Raw genomic sequence first — 17,368 nt, forward strand, 5'->3', positions numbered from 1 at the left:
ATGTGACAGGATAGAGGCGCCAGCCAGCGCGTCAGTGGCAGTCATATTGCAGTATATACGTGTACCAAATCCCCGTGTTCTGCACCTGAAACGTACGCAATGTTGCATATCAAATACATTACAGTGGAAAAAGAACAAGACCTCTGCTTGATAGTGATTTTAAGTCTCATAATTCAGATTCTAAATATTTTTTAATAAAATAAAAAAAAAGCAAGCATAAACATCGGACCCTCTCCCTTGAGAGAATGGGGCATAGAAATTGTATCATGTGAAACTAACACTGTTACCCCTTGTTTTGCCCCAAACACGTTGGGCCCCCCCAGGGCAGATGAGTGGTAGATGTGGTTTAGTCTGAGCGTGCAAGGAGAGGGCTCAGGGCGGGGCTGCTCCCCAGGGCACTTGGATCCCCCACGTGGGGCTCACTGCTATCATCTCCTCAGACTCTGTTCTCTCCTACTCTGCTTAGTCATTTTCTATCCACGAAAACAAGGGTGATGTGCGTTTGCACACAGCAACGGCATGTTGGGCAGGCTGCCGTTGCATTTTTGTCCACTAGAACCAGGGACCTTTCTAAGCATGAAGTCATCAAGATTTATGGTTACACAGAGATCAGTCTGCTGGGAGCTGTACACCACATGGTTGCAAGTCCCGGAAGGAACTAGCGTTCCCAAATTCCTTGAAGTGAACGTAGCCTAGAAAGTAGGAGTCAAAACACTGGAGTCAAGGGGGGTGGGTATAGCTTCGTGGTAGAGCACATGCTTAGTAGGCGTGAGGTCCTGGGTTCAATCCCCAGTATCACCACTGAGGGGGAAAAAATACAGCAACAAAAAAAACTGGAGTCAAAACTGAAGCAACAGTTAATGGACTCTAGTAAATGTCCACTTAGTCATTAACTAGAGTCTGCTTAGTCCTTAACCGTCAGTCCAGGTCATCGTCATGTCTTATGACCAGTATGCCCCCCAGAGCGATGCCACTCAGCTTGGGCGGCTGCCAGTGGATCTTAGGTCCCAAAAGCTGGGCTGGTCTCGGCAAACATGGCTTCCCCCTTCCAGGCAGAAGGTATGATCATGCTAAAAGATAGTATGTATCTCTTGTTCTGAGCCTCATTTGGGGTCTTAATACCAAGTTGGATTTCCCTCACCTGGCCAGAAAAGGAAGTGCAGGGTGAGCGACAAGCATCCCCAGCCTTCTGGGGCACCATGCAAAGGTCCTGTCTCAACTTCATCCCATTCAGATGGCAAAACTGAGCCATGTCATGGAGATGGCTAGTAAAAGGAAGGGAAGCGGGGCGACCAGTGGCAGCACACAGTGGGAGCAACTGTGGTTCACAGTGACCTGCGGTACAGACACACCCAGCTGCTTTGGCCACTGAAGAAGGAACTGATGACCCTGCCTGGAGGACCCTGCAGATGGCACCAGCTTCCTCACCCCCACCCCAGGTATTCCTGCTCACTGACGCCAGCCACCTGCGTCCCTCCCCACTCCCTCCCCCATCACTGTCCTCCACTGCTGTGCGCCATGGGTCCCAGCGGCCACGGTTGCATGTGCTGACAGCCGGGGCCCCCACAGCTCTCAGTGCACCTGCGATCGGTCCCGGCCCTTGCTGCTTGCTCCGGCCTTCACCGCCACCTGTGTGTCTGCGCCGGCTCCTGCTGCTACTCGGCACCTGCACCTGGCCTCTGCAGCTGAGTGGGTGCATGCAGCAGCTCCAGCCACCGTCACTGCCTGCCCTGGTTCCTGGCCGCCGGACCTGGAGGGACCACTGAGGACCCCAGCAGTCATCATAGCCACTGCAGATTCCCCATGGCACTTCCCAAGGACCAGGCAGTTGTTGATGCTGGGGACCCCAGCAGCCTGAGCTGCAGAGACATTACACTGCACCCCCATCACCCCCCAGATGCCTGGGCCTCTGCGCTTGCCTCTCTGCACCACGAGACCAGGGGTCACAGCACACACCAGTGTGTCCCCACCTGTAGGTGAAAGTCTTCCCTTATTGAAGTCAGTCCATAATGTCTGCAAGAGGTGACTGATTCTGAAATGTGCAGACAGCTACGCAAGGATACAGGGATCATGAAGACTCAGGGGAGCGAGACTCCACCAAAGGAAGACAGCAAACTCCAGTCACTGGCCCCAAAGAGACGGAGATCCAGGACTTACCTTACAAAGAATTCAAAATAACTGTCGACAGACACTCAGGGAGCTACAAGAGAACACAGATAAACAGAGAGAACAGTATCAGAAAACAACCCAAGAACAAAATGAGAAGTTCAGCAAAGAGAAAACATAAAGTAGAACCAAACAGGACATTTGCCCAGAAGTGGCCAAGACGGCAGAGTAGGAAGCCCTCTGTGAGCTCGCCTCCCCGCACGGGCAAACCAAATTACAGCGATTCACAGACCTGCTGTTGACGAGAAGACTGCAAGGCTGGCAGAAGAGATCGTCTATGATGGAAGATACAGAGGAGGAACCACAAGGAGACAGGGAGGGGGGCGGAGACACGGGACAGTGGGGACCCACACCCGCAGGCAGGTGAGCCGCAGACGACAGGATAATGATGACTGCGGACGCTCTCCCCGAGGAGTGACAGTGCTGAGCCCCACCTCGGGCAGCCCAGCCCAGGGATCCTGCCCCGAGAAGACGGGCCCTCAGAACACGTGGCTTTGAGGCCAGTGGGGTCTACCTTCAGGAGAGCCAGAAGGCTGCGGGCAACAGGGCCGCCACTCTTAAAGGGCGCACGCACGAGCTCACGCGCTCCGGGACCCAGGGCGGAGCGGTCGTCTGGAAGGAGCCTGCGTCAGACCCACCTGCTGATCTTGCAGAGCCTCCCGGAGAGGCAGGCGGTGACTGCAGCTCACAGTGGGGACGCAGACACTGCGGCAGCCCGCGTGAGGAAGCTTTTTCTAGGATAAGGATACTGGTGCTGGCAAATGCCATTTTGGAATCTTCCCTCTCGCTTCTTAGCACCAGGACTGGCCCTGCCGGTCGGACTGTCAGCACTAGTCCGGGGATGCCTCAGGCCAAACAACCGGCTGGGCAGACACGGCCCCACCTACCAGCAGACCTGCTGCCTTCAGATCCCCTGAACCTCTAGCCACCCCTGGATTCGATGCTGCCAACCACAGGATCCAGGACCCTGCCCCAAGCGCCAGTGAGCCAGCACTAGCCCTGGGACCAGTCTCACTAACCAGGAACCTTGGGCCCTGGCCCCACCCACTAGCGGATGGACATATAAACTCATGGACCTCCAGGCGGCTGCAGCCAGAGACCCTGGGACCCGACTCTGCCCACCAGTGGGCCAACACTAACCCCCGGACCTGGTTTCACCTACCAGTGGATGGAAATCAGCCCCAAGATCCCCCGAGCTGTGGCCCCACCCGTCTAAGGCAGACGTCAGCCACAGGGCCTTCCCAACCCCACGACCTGCCATGGCAGGTCACAGCCCAACGAAGAAATCCAAAACCACAACGAAGTATCATCTCACATCTGTAAGCAGGGCTAGCATCAAAGAGATCATACGCAAAGGGGAGGATATAGTGGACCTTGAGGGCCCTATGCCAACTGAGACAAGCCAGGCCCAGAGCAACAAATATCGTATGACCTCACTTACATGTGGAAACTCAAAAAGCCAACCTCACAGAAACAGAGAGTGGAATGGCGGTTACCAGAGGCTGGGGGAGTGGAGGAAAGGAAGTGACATTGGACAAAGGGTACCAGCTACCAGTTTTGAGTTGCACAAGTTCTGGGGTCTAACGTAGAGCAGGATGACTGTGGTTAATACACACTATTGTATATATGAAAGTTGCTAAAAGAGGAAGTCTTCAATGTTCTCAGCACAAAAAAGAAACAGTACTTCTTTGATGCAATGGAGGTGTTAACTAATGCTACAGTAATCATCATTTTGCAGTACATATCAAATCAGTACAGCACACACCTTACAAACATACACAATGTTTTATGTCAACTGTATCTCAGTAAAGCTGGGAAAAAACATACCTCTTAAATCTGAATGTTTTCATCGGGCCACACCTCACAGGGGCATCCCTTTAATAGTCCAGTTTTCCATTGTTCAGCGGCCAGACCACATTACTGCACATGAGTCAGTGAAAACCCAAACATAGGAGCTTTCACCATTGTTCAATTCTCCATCCCTGCTCGGAAAACAGCATGCAATTCGCCCATGGAGCTGATTTGTTCTTACTTTCTTTACTCAGTCTTCCCACTTGCTGATTTCAGCGTGGAGCGTTCCAGACAGGATACTGTTTATCCATCTTGCAATAGTCATCTGTAAACCAGGCAGCTCTTTGCTGGTCAGCCAAGAGGTGTTCGCAGAGCCCTGTTCACGTGCTAACAAGCCTCAGCAGCTCTTCAAGTGGTTCCAAAGTCAGTCATGGGAGAAAAGAAGCCACCTGCTATGGGTACAGTGAGTACCTCCTCTCATTCCCCCTGTGTAAACTATTTCCATTTTACCATAGAATTCCTCTGACCACCGCCTTCCTTATTAGATTGTTTCTCTGCCGTCACCAAGACATCATGGGTATTTCAGAGTTCGTGATTAATTGATGACCTACAGTCACTGAGTCAATCTAAATGAATACTCAATAGCAAACAGTGATTGTTTCTCAAATAATGTGCACCGGGAAGCTGAACTTGAAAATTTCTTGTCCAAAATCCCATTGGTTACTACTGGTAGGCGCTCACGGGCTTTTGCCATTGGTTCTGCTCTGGGTAAGTAGCAGAGGCAGACACTTCCAAAACCGTATTTGAGTGGGGATACCAAGGACCCAAAGGTGGTGAGCGAGCCACCACTTTTTGTAATTCAGACACAGCCTGCTTTTGCTCAGATCCTAACCCACATACAGCTTTCCTTTGGGTAGTCTTACAGATAGGAGCTAGCATATTTCCAGGCGTGGAACACGCAATCTCCAAAATCCAAAGGCTGGACTTCTTGGTGGGTCCCAAGGGGGAGTAGTGACAGCAGTTTATTTTTAGTATCTCGTGGAATATCCTGAATGGCTCCTTCCCACGATACTCCCCAAAACATCACCATTTAGGCAGGTCCTCGGATCTTTGCTGGATTTTTGAACAAGCTTCGGTTAGTCATGTGATCCATCACTGCATTCGGGTCAGTTTCCAATGTTTTCGCAATGTCATCACTAAGCCTGTTCTTACCCTTGGGACCAGCAACAAAGCCAAATCCCTTCCAACCGAACTATGACAGTGAACTGGAGAGTTCAGATAGCCTTGTGATGGCACAGTGAACACAAATTGGGACCCTTCTTGCACAACTCCAGCCGGCTCTTTTTGAGACTAAAATGGAGAAGCAGGCATCGCGAGATTAGCAGAGCCCCAGCCCTGCTGTATCTTTTTTGTCCGGTGAAGCTGACGCTCTGTGTATCGCAAACTTATTTAAGCCTCAGTAGTCTATTTTTTTTTGAAGTATAGTCAGTTTACAATGTTAATTTCTGGTGAGCAGCACAGTGATTCAGTTATTTTCCGGGAAACAAGCTGCTGGACAACAAGCGGCTAGAAAACAAGCCACACCTAGATTTCCATGAGCTTAAAACCTTGTATTCACACTTGCTTGCTTAAAATCCACATGCCTGCTTTGTTTTTAATGTTTTATGCAGTAGGTGACCTATAGCCCGTATTATGCTAAAGAAAATTTGTGATAAGCAGCCCTGGGATTGACCTTATGGGCGTGAAGGAGGGCATATGTTTCCTGAAGGTAAACAATAGATGGTCCTGGAAAGCCGGCCACCCATTAACAGAACTTTGTTCTGGCATGAAAGCACGCTGTTTAACCCAAGGGAAATGTTTGCTATCTCGAGATGTCCTGGAGGCAATCACAGGGTAGACTCCTAAGTCTAAAATACCCCGAGGAGGGTGATTGTTCCTGGAGGGGAGAGGCTTGGACTTAATCAGTCTCTCAGCAAGCAGAACCTAGTGCTTATCGCATGGCATATCTAGAGCCTCAGCTCTTTGATCACAAGTTTTTCTGAAGCTGAACTCTCCTAATAAACATGATGTCGACCAGGCTTTTGGCACTCTCGAGCCACGAGATCTTGAGTCCCCGGTCCCATCTTTGCTCTTTACTTTGTCTCTTTGTTTCTTAAGTCTTGTGTCACCCGTCCTCAGACATGGTCCCGAGCTGCGCTGGACGCAGCAGTTATTTTTTTATATATTCTTTTTCATATTCTTTTATATTCTAGGCTAATACAAGAATTGAATATAATTCCCTGTGCTATACGGTAGAGCTTCATTGATTTGACAGCCGACTGTCAATCTTTGTGAGTGATCTGCCTTTTTCACGGGACACATAGGATCCCTGTGCAGAGAATTCATCGGTACTGGCGCTCCAGGGTCTAGCATGTCATTAATTAAAGTGGTAATCTCTTTTTTCCAACCAGGTATTCTATATTGTTTTCCTTCATTTTTTTTGAGTGTTAATTACAGCTTCATATTTTAGTTACCTTCAATTTGCATATACATATATTCGAGGTGATCAGACATAAAATATGCTAATTTTTGCAAGCTATTACAAACCTGCGCTTATTTCCAGGTTAGAATTAGTATACCACGTCCACAGATTCAGTTGGGGGTTAAAATGCATTGTCAAAGCTATTTAATGAAATAACTAAAGAAGAGTAGTTGATTTAAATTAACCACTGTGTGGGCTCAGCGATTCTCGTGGTCCCCATTGAGCATGTCCAATCAAGACTGGCCTGAAGGTGAACTTACATGCCTTCTGTTCCACAAAATTAGGTAGGAGAGGCGACGCCCAGGAGGATGTAACAACCATCCCAATAGGAAAGGAGCCATGACCACCTCACGTAAGATCGGTTTGAAAATTCCCATTTTCATTCAAACTTTCAACTTAATCCCATCCACTATTGCATCCCCATCTTCCCAATCTAAACTCAGCCCCCATTAAGACCTCACCCACAGATGTCAAACTCACAGTGCATTGGGCACCTGTGTCAAGGAGTCTCCGAAAAGTCTCCCCCATTTCATCTACACATGGGCACAGACCTTGGGTCTCTGGTTAAGGTGGGGGCCAAAGACCCTGGCCCCTCCATCAGATTTTACACATCTACCTAGACACGTACACACACACGTGGATATTTTACGTATGTACACATACACATGCACAAACAAGGATATTTGTTGTAGCATCGTTCATAGCGGGAAATGAAACACCAGAGTGATTTTCTATGAGTAGGGGAATGAGTAAATGAGCTATGATTCCTGTTTCACACGCACTCCATGGAGTAGTAAGCAGCCTTCTAAACGCTGATGAGAAAAGGCAAGGTGAAGTAACACATTTACAATATGATTCCATTTTTGTAAATTAAAAAAAAGACAATGTGTATATATGATTCCATGAGTACTGTATCAACCAGGGTTCTTCAGAGATTTATTTTAAGGTATTGGCTCATGCAGCTGTAGGGGATGACAAGCCTGAAACCTGTAGGGCATTCTGGCAGTCTAGAAACCCAGACAGAATTTTTATGTTACTGTCTTGAGGAGAATTTCCTCTTCCTCGGGGGACCTCAGTTTTTGCTCTTGAGGCGTTCAACTGATTGGATGTGGCCCACCACATTATTGAGGGCAATCTCCTTTACTTGAAGTCAACTGATGGCAGATGTTAACTTCATCTACAAAAATATCTTAACAGCAACACTTAGACTATGTTTAGTTAAATAACTGGGTCCTGTAAGCTACCCAAGCTGACACACAAAACTAACTATCACATTTATGATGAAAAACATGGCAGGCTATATAGAAGTTACATGGGCTACCTTGAGGGGCTGAGGATGGAGGGAAAGTTAATGTGGCTAGAAAGAGAAAGTGGAGAAGGAGTAACCGAGTAGCCAAGTAACCAAGTAAAAACAAGGGGGGAGGGACAAATCTGATCACTTGATGCACTGAAGCAGCATTATGCATTATTTGTGTATATATGTGTAATGAAGTTAAATATATTTTTTATGAAAGAAGAAAAAGTTTCCTTTTTCTACTTGAAACACTTTTAAGTTTCACCACCAAGTTTCTGTTATTTGGATTAAGGCTTCATCTTGTCAAAATATTCAGAGGGACTCTTCGCCCATAGGATCCTTGCAAAAGCAAAGTGCCCATGTGAGGCCCAGGTGTGGCTCTTGGTAGGATGTTGGAGCGCTGTCCCCTGCAAGTTGCCTCTGCTCGGCCAGCGTGACTCTGTTCATGCCACATCCTGCCATTTCCCAGCATCCTCCCCACAAACCCCAGTCACGGGTGATCCAGGGTTTTTACGGCTTCCCTCAGAGAGAGCGAGTTCTCTTGGAGATACCCACGAAGCAATGAAAGCTGTTTCCACTTAGCAGAGTGTCTTTCAATAGAAAAGCTCTGACACAGAGGGAAGCTGGCAGGTGTCCACAGAGGCAAATCCAAGATGATGTGGAAGGGAAAGAAGCTTGATGGAGGAAAGAGGAAGAGAGCCAGTCCCCAGACTCATGGCCATAATGGACTGAGAGCCCCGGGGGCAGGAGAGTTCACATCAACCCGGCAAGTGACTGTCACCACAGGGGCTGCCAGGGACAGCCAAGAGACACTCACGTGCTGCCTCTCTTTGTAGCTTCGCCCCTTTCTCTCTCTCTAAACAAGATGCTTCAGGATGCAAGTGAGGTCAGGATGATCTTAAGGGCACTCAGTCTGTGTGAGTGTTTTAATAACACAGTTCCCATTGGGGACACACCTTACATCCGATTGTTGTGAACCACTGACTCTTGCACGACGCCTCAGCACAGATCCAGCCCCTGTTTCATTTCCTGTGGATGCCTCAGGAGATGCCCAGGGAGCAGGCACTAACCAAGAATCCTCCTAAGAGCCAGGAAAGGAAGGACCATCACCCCATCTCACACCCGGTCTGAGCAGCTCCGAGGCGCACTGCCTGACCTACCCCGGGGGTGGGGCGGGTAGGGGGGGTGGGCACGGGTAACTCGGGGAGAGGGAGGGAGGGAGGGCAGGCAAAGGGATGGAAACCCCCGGGCCAAGTTCCCAACTCTACTCGGTGCGAATTATGCCAACAATCATTTGAAAAATAAACAGGACAAATGCACCATTCCAGGGAAGAACAATGAATGTCTTCTGCTGTTGAGACACACAGGCCAGGAGAAAACATGTTAGTAATAAAGGGGCCAGGCAAATTTTGCATCAGATCTAGCTTCACAACATAGAATTTCTTCATTTTCTTTCTAATGTATCGTCAGATTGAAATTATGGTGCTGATTTTGTGGCACTGAAATGTCTTATGAATTAACTGAAGCTCCATCATGAAAAAGAATGCTTTTAAATTCATACCCTTTTGGTCAAAATGTAATGTTGTCAACTCAGTAACAGAAAATCTTCTTTAAAAAGAAATTCTGTTTTACTTTATGTTGTACTCAGGAAACAGATTTTACTTACATGGAGCATGTGTTTCTACAGAACGAGATTTCAGTGACTCATAGATTCTCATTAAAAATAATCAGTTATGGAAAGAAAAGAGAAATTTCATGACATTCACTATATTCTGTAAATAAAGGCAAAACATTTCATTAAAAAAAATAGAGACATGAAATAGCAAAGCCATCCAAAGCAGAAAGCAAGGAACAGGTACCTCCAATGCTACCCTGTGAGAACAGATGTATCGGCTCAGACATTCTAGAGAGGATGCTGATGCTCTGACCCACATCTCCATCCCATTTGTGGTTTAGTGGTGGCCCTACCTTTAGGGCCACTAGGTGCAATTCATCTCTGTGTCATTCAGAGGAAGGCATGGGTCCAGATTCTCTTGGGATTCCTAAACAGAAATGACTCCTAAAAATGGGAGTTTTCTTAGTCTTTGGGGAAAGGCGGAGGCAGCAGTTGCTGCCTTTTTATGTCCAGACTCAACATTGTGAGGAGATTTCTGAAGCGTCTCATCTCTGCCTTCCCACACCCCAGGCGAGAAAAGAAACAGCAACAGATACTCATCACCAGGACCAAGTACCACTCAGGAAAGGTTAGGTTGTGTCCAGTCCCCTGTGCTTTAATTTGAGGAAGGTAAAAAGGGGGAAAGGAAAAGAAAAGTAACTTTGGCTAACTTCCTACTAAATGCTAAGTAAATTGCTTCAATCAGTTAATTTATTGGTCGTTCAGTGAATGAAAGACATCCTTGTTCCAATTTTATGGAGAAGAAGTCAAGGTGGCAGATGAAACAAAGTGTCACGTGAAGGTCGTGGAAATGAGAATTTACCAAATGTATGAATCAGGACCTGATCCCATAAACATCACCTTAATGTAAAGAGATTCCTCGAGAGCCAGTTTGATTCTCAGGCATCAAAATTATTCCAGCCTTCCTTCCTGCAGTCTTATTTCTGCATTTCTTTCCACCATCTCACCTCCCCTTCCACCAGAGACAGCCACACTACTCACCGGGCTCCAGCACTCTCTCACTTCCAAGAAATACACTCACATCTGACTCCAGTAGCTGGAAACAGGAGCAGCATGTCTCAGCTAGAAAAGTGAACTTCCTGTTTCGGGACTCTCTGAAACAATGCTGCAAGCCACGCCCAGAGCTTTTGCTCATGCGGGATGGGCCGTTCCAGACACGAACTGAACCAAATAGTTTGATATTTCAAGCTCTTGTATATTTCATGTGGTTGTCACTTTGTGAAAAAGTAGAAGAAAAAGGGGGGGGCCCAGCTCAAACCATGCCTGAAACTCTTCTTCCATCCATGGGAAAAGCCCAAAACCCAAATCGAACCTTTGCTATTGTATTTTAAAATTTTATTTTATCACAATAAAAGGGACACATAATTTAAAACTAGAAAACACTTTAAGACATATCATGAAAATAGCAGTATTATTTTTCCTTAAATTCCTGGTTCCCAGGACAATTCTTCTAGCTATTTCTTAGAATATTTATTCTCATTTGTCTGTGTAACATTCTTACACTACTTCTTCGTTTTTTGGTTACAGGTATTATCTATTGATTGCCGGTTGTCTAAGTTGACAGTTTAGCTCTCTTCCACTCCATTCTCACTTCACAAATGCACACACACGCACACACACGCACACACACACACTTTTCTATCTTCTTCTCACAATAAGTGTATTACAGCTTTTGTTTTATTTGTTATGCAGTATTGACATGATCACTATCATGGAAATATAATTTATAGCTGAGCCATGTGTATACGACAATTGCATCTGCACAACTTTTGTTTTCCCTGGAGTTAATAATTGCTTCACTTTTAACTTTCATTTAAGTTTCTCTATACCTATCACTGTTTCCTTCTCAAAAATCTGTGACAAATATGTAACTGTCTAAGAGCGTTGTATCTCAGGCTATTAGTATGGCCACTTCTGTGTCATTTCCCTCCCTTCTCTTTCATCGGCACTGGGATGGCGGCAGGTCCGTCTCTCCCGCACGTTATCAAATCAGAAGTCAGCATTCTGAGAACACACAGGCCCATGTATGGGGTAAAAATGTCCACATGTAGAGTTGCAAAGCCAGCTTTTCCTCTCCCAGTAACTAAGTGAGCTGAGAGGAAAGGAGGGAGGCTAGGAAGCCCTGTGGCTCCTTAGCGAGAAGGATGGACGGGAGACACAGGAAGTCCCTAAAGCAGAGGGAGGGGAGACACTTTCTGTGCAGTTGAGTGGACTTAGCGCCAGCTGAGTGCTTGGATTCAACCCTGGTGAACAAGCCCCCATTCAGCTGTCCTGGACTCCATGTGCCCCCCGAACAGAGGGAGAAGGACCTGAACACTTCATGTGAGAATTAAGACATGAAGGACAAGATGGTTCCATACAGAATCAGGTGAGACTGGCACTATGCTTGAGGCATTTAATAATAAACTGTGTGATTCAAGTGTTTAACTTGCCCTGAGAGCCCACTTATCGCGACCCCGGGGATGGCTGGCTTTGGTTGAGCGCTTGGAGCCTACCGTTGCATGCAGGGGATTTCCCACATAACAGAGACAGAGGAAGAGTCTGTATCCTGGAAAGCGATCTACAAATGATCCCTCTGTGGTAAAGCCATTTTTAAAAAGCGATGCCTTTTTTCCTTCTTGAAGACCTGATCACAGCTGGCCAACCCAGTTGGGCACTGTGCTCAAGGTCAAAAATCTTGCAGAGTAAATCTGGTTACTAAGATACACTCACTGAGGAAGTGATTTTCCCCGCTACTGAGGGAAATTTGTCAACAGTTAAGACTATTTCCAAGAAATGCAGTACAGGAAACTTAACACCCGGTGAGGTGATTTTTGACCCACGGCCAACCAAGTTATTGCTTGCTTGAGTGGAGGGCATCAAAGTCTGAGCACCCTCAAAGCTCCAGCCCCCCAATGACTGGGCAGGTTGTCTAAGTGCCCTTGGGCATGCTATTTAGGTAGAGACCCCATGCTCTTGGGCCAGTAGAGAGCTCAAGGGCAAAGCTGGTTGGTTCCTTAAATACTTACCAGGAAGCTGGGACCTAAGAAATTAGAGGTGCATTAGACTAATGACTAATACAATAAGTAAGGGTGGTGCCAGGGCCAAAGGCACTCATGTCTCTGATCTCATTTGGAACTCTAGAAAAATATCCAACTGCCTGATCCTTACCAACCTCTCGCCCCTGCCAGGTGTCTCTGCTGGCTGCCTCTCTCCCAAGATATCCCCATCCAAACCTTCCCTGTGTAACCAGATACTCTATCAGTACTAATGTCGTCCAGAGACACTCCTTCCACCCAAAAACTCAACACGCACACAGCTTGCCTGGGTCACAAGAAAGTCCTGATCACAAAAACAGAGAAGGAAGCTCTTGGAAAAACAGATCGCTGAACCGAGAAAGACAGTTCCATCAGAGCCTGGTCAGGTTGCTAAGCCAGTTCTGCATAAAGCCGAGTCGCTGAGTAAGAGAATACTTGTCGTGTCAACACACGGCGAGGACCGAACTTCAGTCATCAGTGTGCCTCTCTTTGTCCTCCATTCAGACCAACAGTAGATGGTGGAGGCTTAACTGAAATGTCGGAGTCCGTGGTTTCCAATTTCCAAGACGGCAGTCACGTGGCGGCGAGCTCAGCTGTGAGGCACAGCTAAGCAGAGAGAGGGGCTGGAGTGTAGTCCCCCTGGCCCATTTTCTTCTGCTGCTGCTTTTTTTTCTTTTTACTGTTTACCCCCTAGTTTCTGTGTATGTGGGGGTGGGGGTAAACGCCTACTTCAGCAGGTCCCTGGCTCCAAGTTGCAAAACCACTTCCTATCATAAAGATCAGAGTAGTCTTTTTCCCCTTTGTATATGCCAAGTAACTAACACAGATGGTCCCCCTAACTACCAGGTGAATTTAGGATGAACTAGGTGTGGCCAGTGGTGCTGTCCAGTCCTCTTACCAGAGGACAAATTATTGTCTACCTTGAGCACATGTAGGTTGCAGGCTGTATCGGCCGGGCTCTAAGAAAGGGTGAGATTTCTTTCTGCTTTTGCAATCTTGTAGCAGACTGCCTGTGATACACGTCACATTCTGACTTACTGCTTATTCAGTCATAAAAGCATTTCTTTTCCTAACTATCTTTGGGGAGAGGTTTTCTGGGTTGGGAGAAGATTTTGTTTTTAATTATATTTTCCCAACCCAGGATATTTTCAGGGACGTTTCTGGCCACCCTTTCAAGATTAATACGAGTGAAATTACAAAGTCCCTCAGGTCAGCCCCCTCCCCAGGCTCACCTGGTGCTCTCGACCGTAGCCTCCTTCACCAGCTGTTGGAGGCCCCAGTCCTTGAAGTCCTCCATAATCCCACCTGCTCACCTTCCAAGGAGTCACCAAGGTCTGGGCACACTCTCTCCACAACTACCTCTCCTCCACCTCTTGCTCCCCATTCTCACTGCCACTCCCTTGGCAAAGGGTCCTCCTCACCTGCCTCCAGGTCTCACATCATGTGTCTCCTCATTCATTTCGCAAATATTTATTGAACACCTACTATGTGCCAGACACACAGTAGGCCCTTATCCTCATGGCGTTTACTTCTCGGGAGAAGGGAGACTAGAAAGAAGCAATATACACAATAAGTAAGATACATTATCAAACGTTAGAAGATGCTAAACTCTATGGAGGAGAAGAAAAGCCCAAGTAGGGTGACAGTTACTGGGAGGCCCTGGCAGAAGAAGCATGTTACAGTTTTGCAAGGCTGGTCAGGGTGGGCTTCATTAAGAAGGTGACCTTTCCATCATCAAAAAGTCTACAGATAATAAATGCTAGAGAGGATCTGGAGAAAGGGGAACCCTCCGACCTTGTTGGTGGGAATGTACATTGGTGGAGCCACTATGGAAAACAGCATGGAGACTCCTTAAAAAACTGAAAACAGTTACCATATGATCCAGCAGTCCCACTCCTGGGCATCTATCTAGAAAAGACAAAATTTCTAATTCAAAAAGATACAATGTTCATAGCAGCGTTATTTACAACAGCTAAGACATGGAAGCAATCTCAATGTCCACTGACAGATGACTGGATAAAGAAGATGTGGTACACATAAACAATGCAATACTACTCAGCCATAAAAAAGAATAAAATAATGCCATTTGCAGCAACATGGGTGGACCCAGAGATGATCACACTACATGAAGTCAGAGAAAAACAGGTATCATATGATATCACTCACATGTGGAATCTAAAAAGTAGTACAAATGAACTAAAACATTAAGAGACTCACAGACATAGAAAACAAACTTATGGTTACCAAAGGGGAAGGAGGGGGAGGGATAAATTAGGAGTATAGGATTAACAGATACACATCACTATATATAAAATAAACAACAAGGATTTACTGCATAGCACAGGAAATTGTAATCAATGTCTCGTAATAACCCATAATGGAAAAGAATCAAAAAAAGAATATATATATGTATTTGTATGTTTGTATGTGTGTGTGTATATGTGTGTGTGTGTGTGTGTATATATATATATATATATATATGTAAAACTGAATCCCTTTGCTCTACACCTGAAACTAATACAATATTGTAAATCAATTATACTTCAATTTTTAAAAATTAAAAAAAAGAAGAAAGCAACATTTCAACAAAAACTTACAGGAGAGAAGAGGGCGGCCACGCAAATATCCAGGGATATGCCTCCGGAGAGACGTGAACCGTCAGCATAAGGGCTTGTCTTGTGCTTTGCGGCCAGATAAGTATTTTAAAACACAATCCTGAAAAAGTGGGAGGATATAGCTCAAATGGCAGAGCGCATGCTTAGCATGCCCAGGTCCTGGGTTCAATTCCCACTACCTCCATAAAAATACAAACAAAAACTAAACAAACAAATAAAAACAAACTTCAGAAACACCCCACAGCTGATGTGATAGAATACAAACTTCTTCACTTGGTTTGTATGATCCCGGATAATCTGTGTCCTCATCACCCCTCTGGCTCAAGGGAGGGTCTCCCATGTCCCTCACTAACCACGGGCTCCCTGGCTTCTTTCCCACATGTGTGCCACCTTCGTATATCCTTGGCATAGTTATCTTCCACCTGCATTTTGCATCATGACTTTTAAAATCAATATGCACATATCAAAGTCAATAAATTCAAGGGGAGAGGGGAAGAGCTCAGTGGTAGAGCGAGGTCCTGAGTTCAATCCCCAGTACCCTCATCAAAAAAAAAGAAAGAAAAGAAAGAAATCTTCACACACACACAAAGACTCGAGAAAAATAAAAGATTAAGTGAATTCAAAAGTAAACCTTTCATTCATGACTATAAAATGAAAAATCAATATAATTTGCCATCTACGGCAGACAATGAAAAAAGGACGATTAAAAACAAAACAAGTAAACATGGTACGATTCAGACTAGCTTGGGTGCCTGCCAGAGGCTTTGAACCTGAGGCCATCTTTCTCTTTGTTCAAAAAGGAAACTTACAAAAGTTAAAGGTTTGACAGCAAGAAGCTAAGATTTGTTTCTCATTACAGAGTCCTTTTTTTTCTAACTTCGTGATTTGATATTATTTAATTCCATGCACCACCTGAAATGATGGCGTATGTTCATGTATTTTGTATTTTGGAGGAAACACCGCATTGGTCAAAATAGATTTATCAGAGGGAACATCTTTCCTGCAATTTATATTTCCTTTCATGAGAAGGGAACTCGGTTATTGCAATTCCTTCCTTCATCTGTCACGGAAAGAGAAAAGTTGTTCATCGATCAGTAAATTTAGAGAAAATAAACTGAGTGTACTTGGCTTAGCCCTTCTCTGTTTCCTCTTGGAAGCAAGTCTGCTCTTGGAGAACATGAGGTTACCTCTGCTCCATGTCTTCAGACTTCCTTGAGCAAAGCCCGAGGCCTGCTTGGACAATCCTTGTCCATTTAATTTTGGGATTCAGATAGCAGGTCCATTTGGTTCTCATGCTAAGCTAGATACTGTTTTTTTCCTTTAATTTTTAAAGTTTTTTTGGGGGGGGGGATTAGGTTTATTTATTTATTTATTTTTAAAGGAGGTTCTGGGGATTGAACCCAGGACCTCATGCATGCTAAATGTGCACTCTACCACTGAGCTATACCCTCCCCCTTAAGCTACATGCTGTCAATGGATAATTTTTTTTTAAAAAGGTGTAAATCACAATTCTCATATGGAAATAGAAATGAACCCGAGTTAAAGAATTTAACTTATTAATGAAGAAACTGGTGAAGTATTATATAACCAATTCAAAGGAGAATGAAAAAAAAGAGACACATTTATGGGTCGGGAATATTTAAATGAATCTGTAAATGGAGGTAAAAATTAGTTTTCCATAGTAGGCGCTGGACAGAGCTTATTTTCCTGTGTATAGGCTAGAACAATAATAATTATTATTCTGTTATTTTGTCTCAAGAAGGGAATTATTCTGCTTTGCTGTCAGTTACCTACAACTTCATAGAACTGTGAAATAGCTCCCATAAAATCCAAATCGGGTAACTGGGAAGGGATTTTATCAATTAGTAAATAAAACTGGCATTTTAATTAGACTCTTGTCTAATTATTCAAGTAGTTTGTAATTCACATGGGGGAAAAGAGAACTCTCTTTACTGGGACTCCTCAAAACTCTCACCCAGCTTTGCTTGTTTTCCCCTTGTCCTAGTTCTTAGCCTTTAATATTCCCCTTCTTTAAACACTGCTTTAAAAAAAATCATCTATTTTTTATTGTGCTAAAATACACATAACATGAAATATACCGTTTTAGCCATTTTTAAGTGTACAGTCCAGTGGCACTAAGTGCATCCACGTTTTTGTGCAATCACTCCCGTGGAGTTTTTCTTCCTCCCACACTGAAACTCTATATCCATTAAATAATTACCTCCAAACCCTCCCCTCTCCCCAGCCCTGGAAGCCGCCAAGTCTGCTTTCTGTTTCTGTGAATTTGAA

At 45.5% G+C, this 17,368-nt stretch overlaps 1 protein-coding gene across 1 annotated transcript in view; it reads right to left on the reverse strand.

Annotated features, from left to right (window-relative positions):
• The window catches only part of LOC140687812 (N-acetyllactosaminide beta-1,6-N-acetylglucosaminyl-transferase-like), a 76,102-nt gene that overhangs the window by 27,056 nt on the left and 31,678 nt on the right, over positions 1–17,368 (reverse strand). The window contains exon 3 of the mRNA XM_072945695.1: positions 2,158–2,200. The gene's annotated coding sequence lies outside the window, so the exon portion shown is untranslated. The remainder of the gene's footprint in view (positions 1–2,157; positions 2,201–17,368) is intronic.

The sequence above is a fragment of the Vicugna pacos genome, chromosome 20, assembly GCF_048564905.1.
Source record: "Vicugna pacos chromosome 20, VicPac4, whole genome shotgun sequence".
Classification (NCBI taxonomy): Eukaryota; Metazoa; Chordata; class Mammalia; order Artiodactyla; family Camelidae; genus Vicugna; species Vicugna pacos.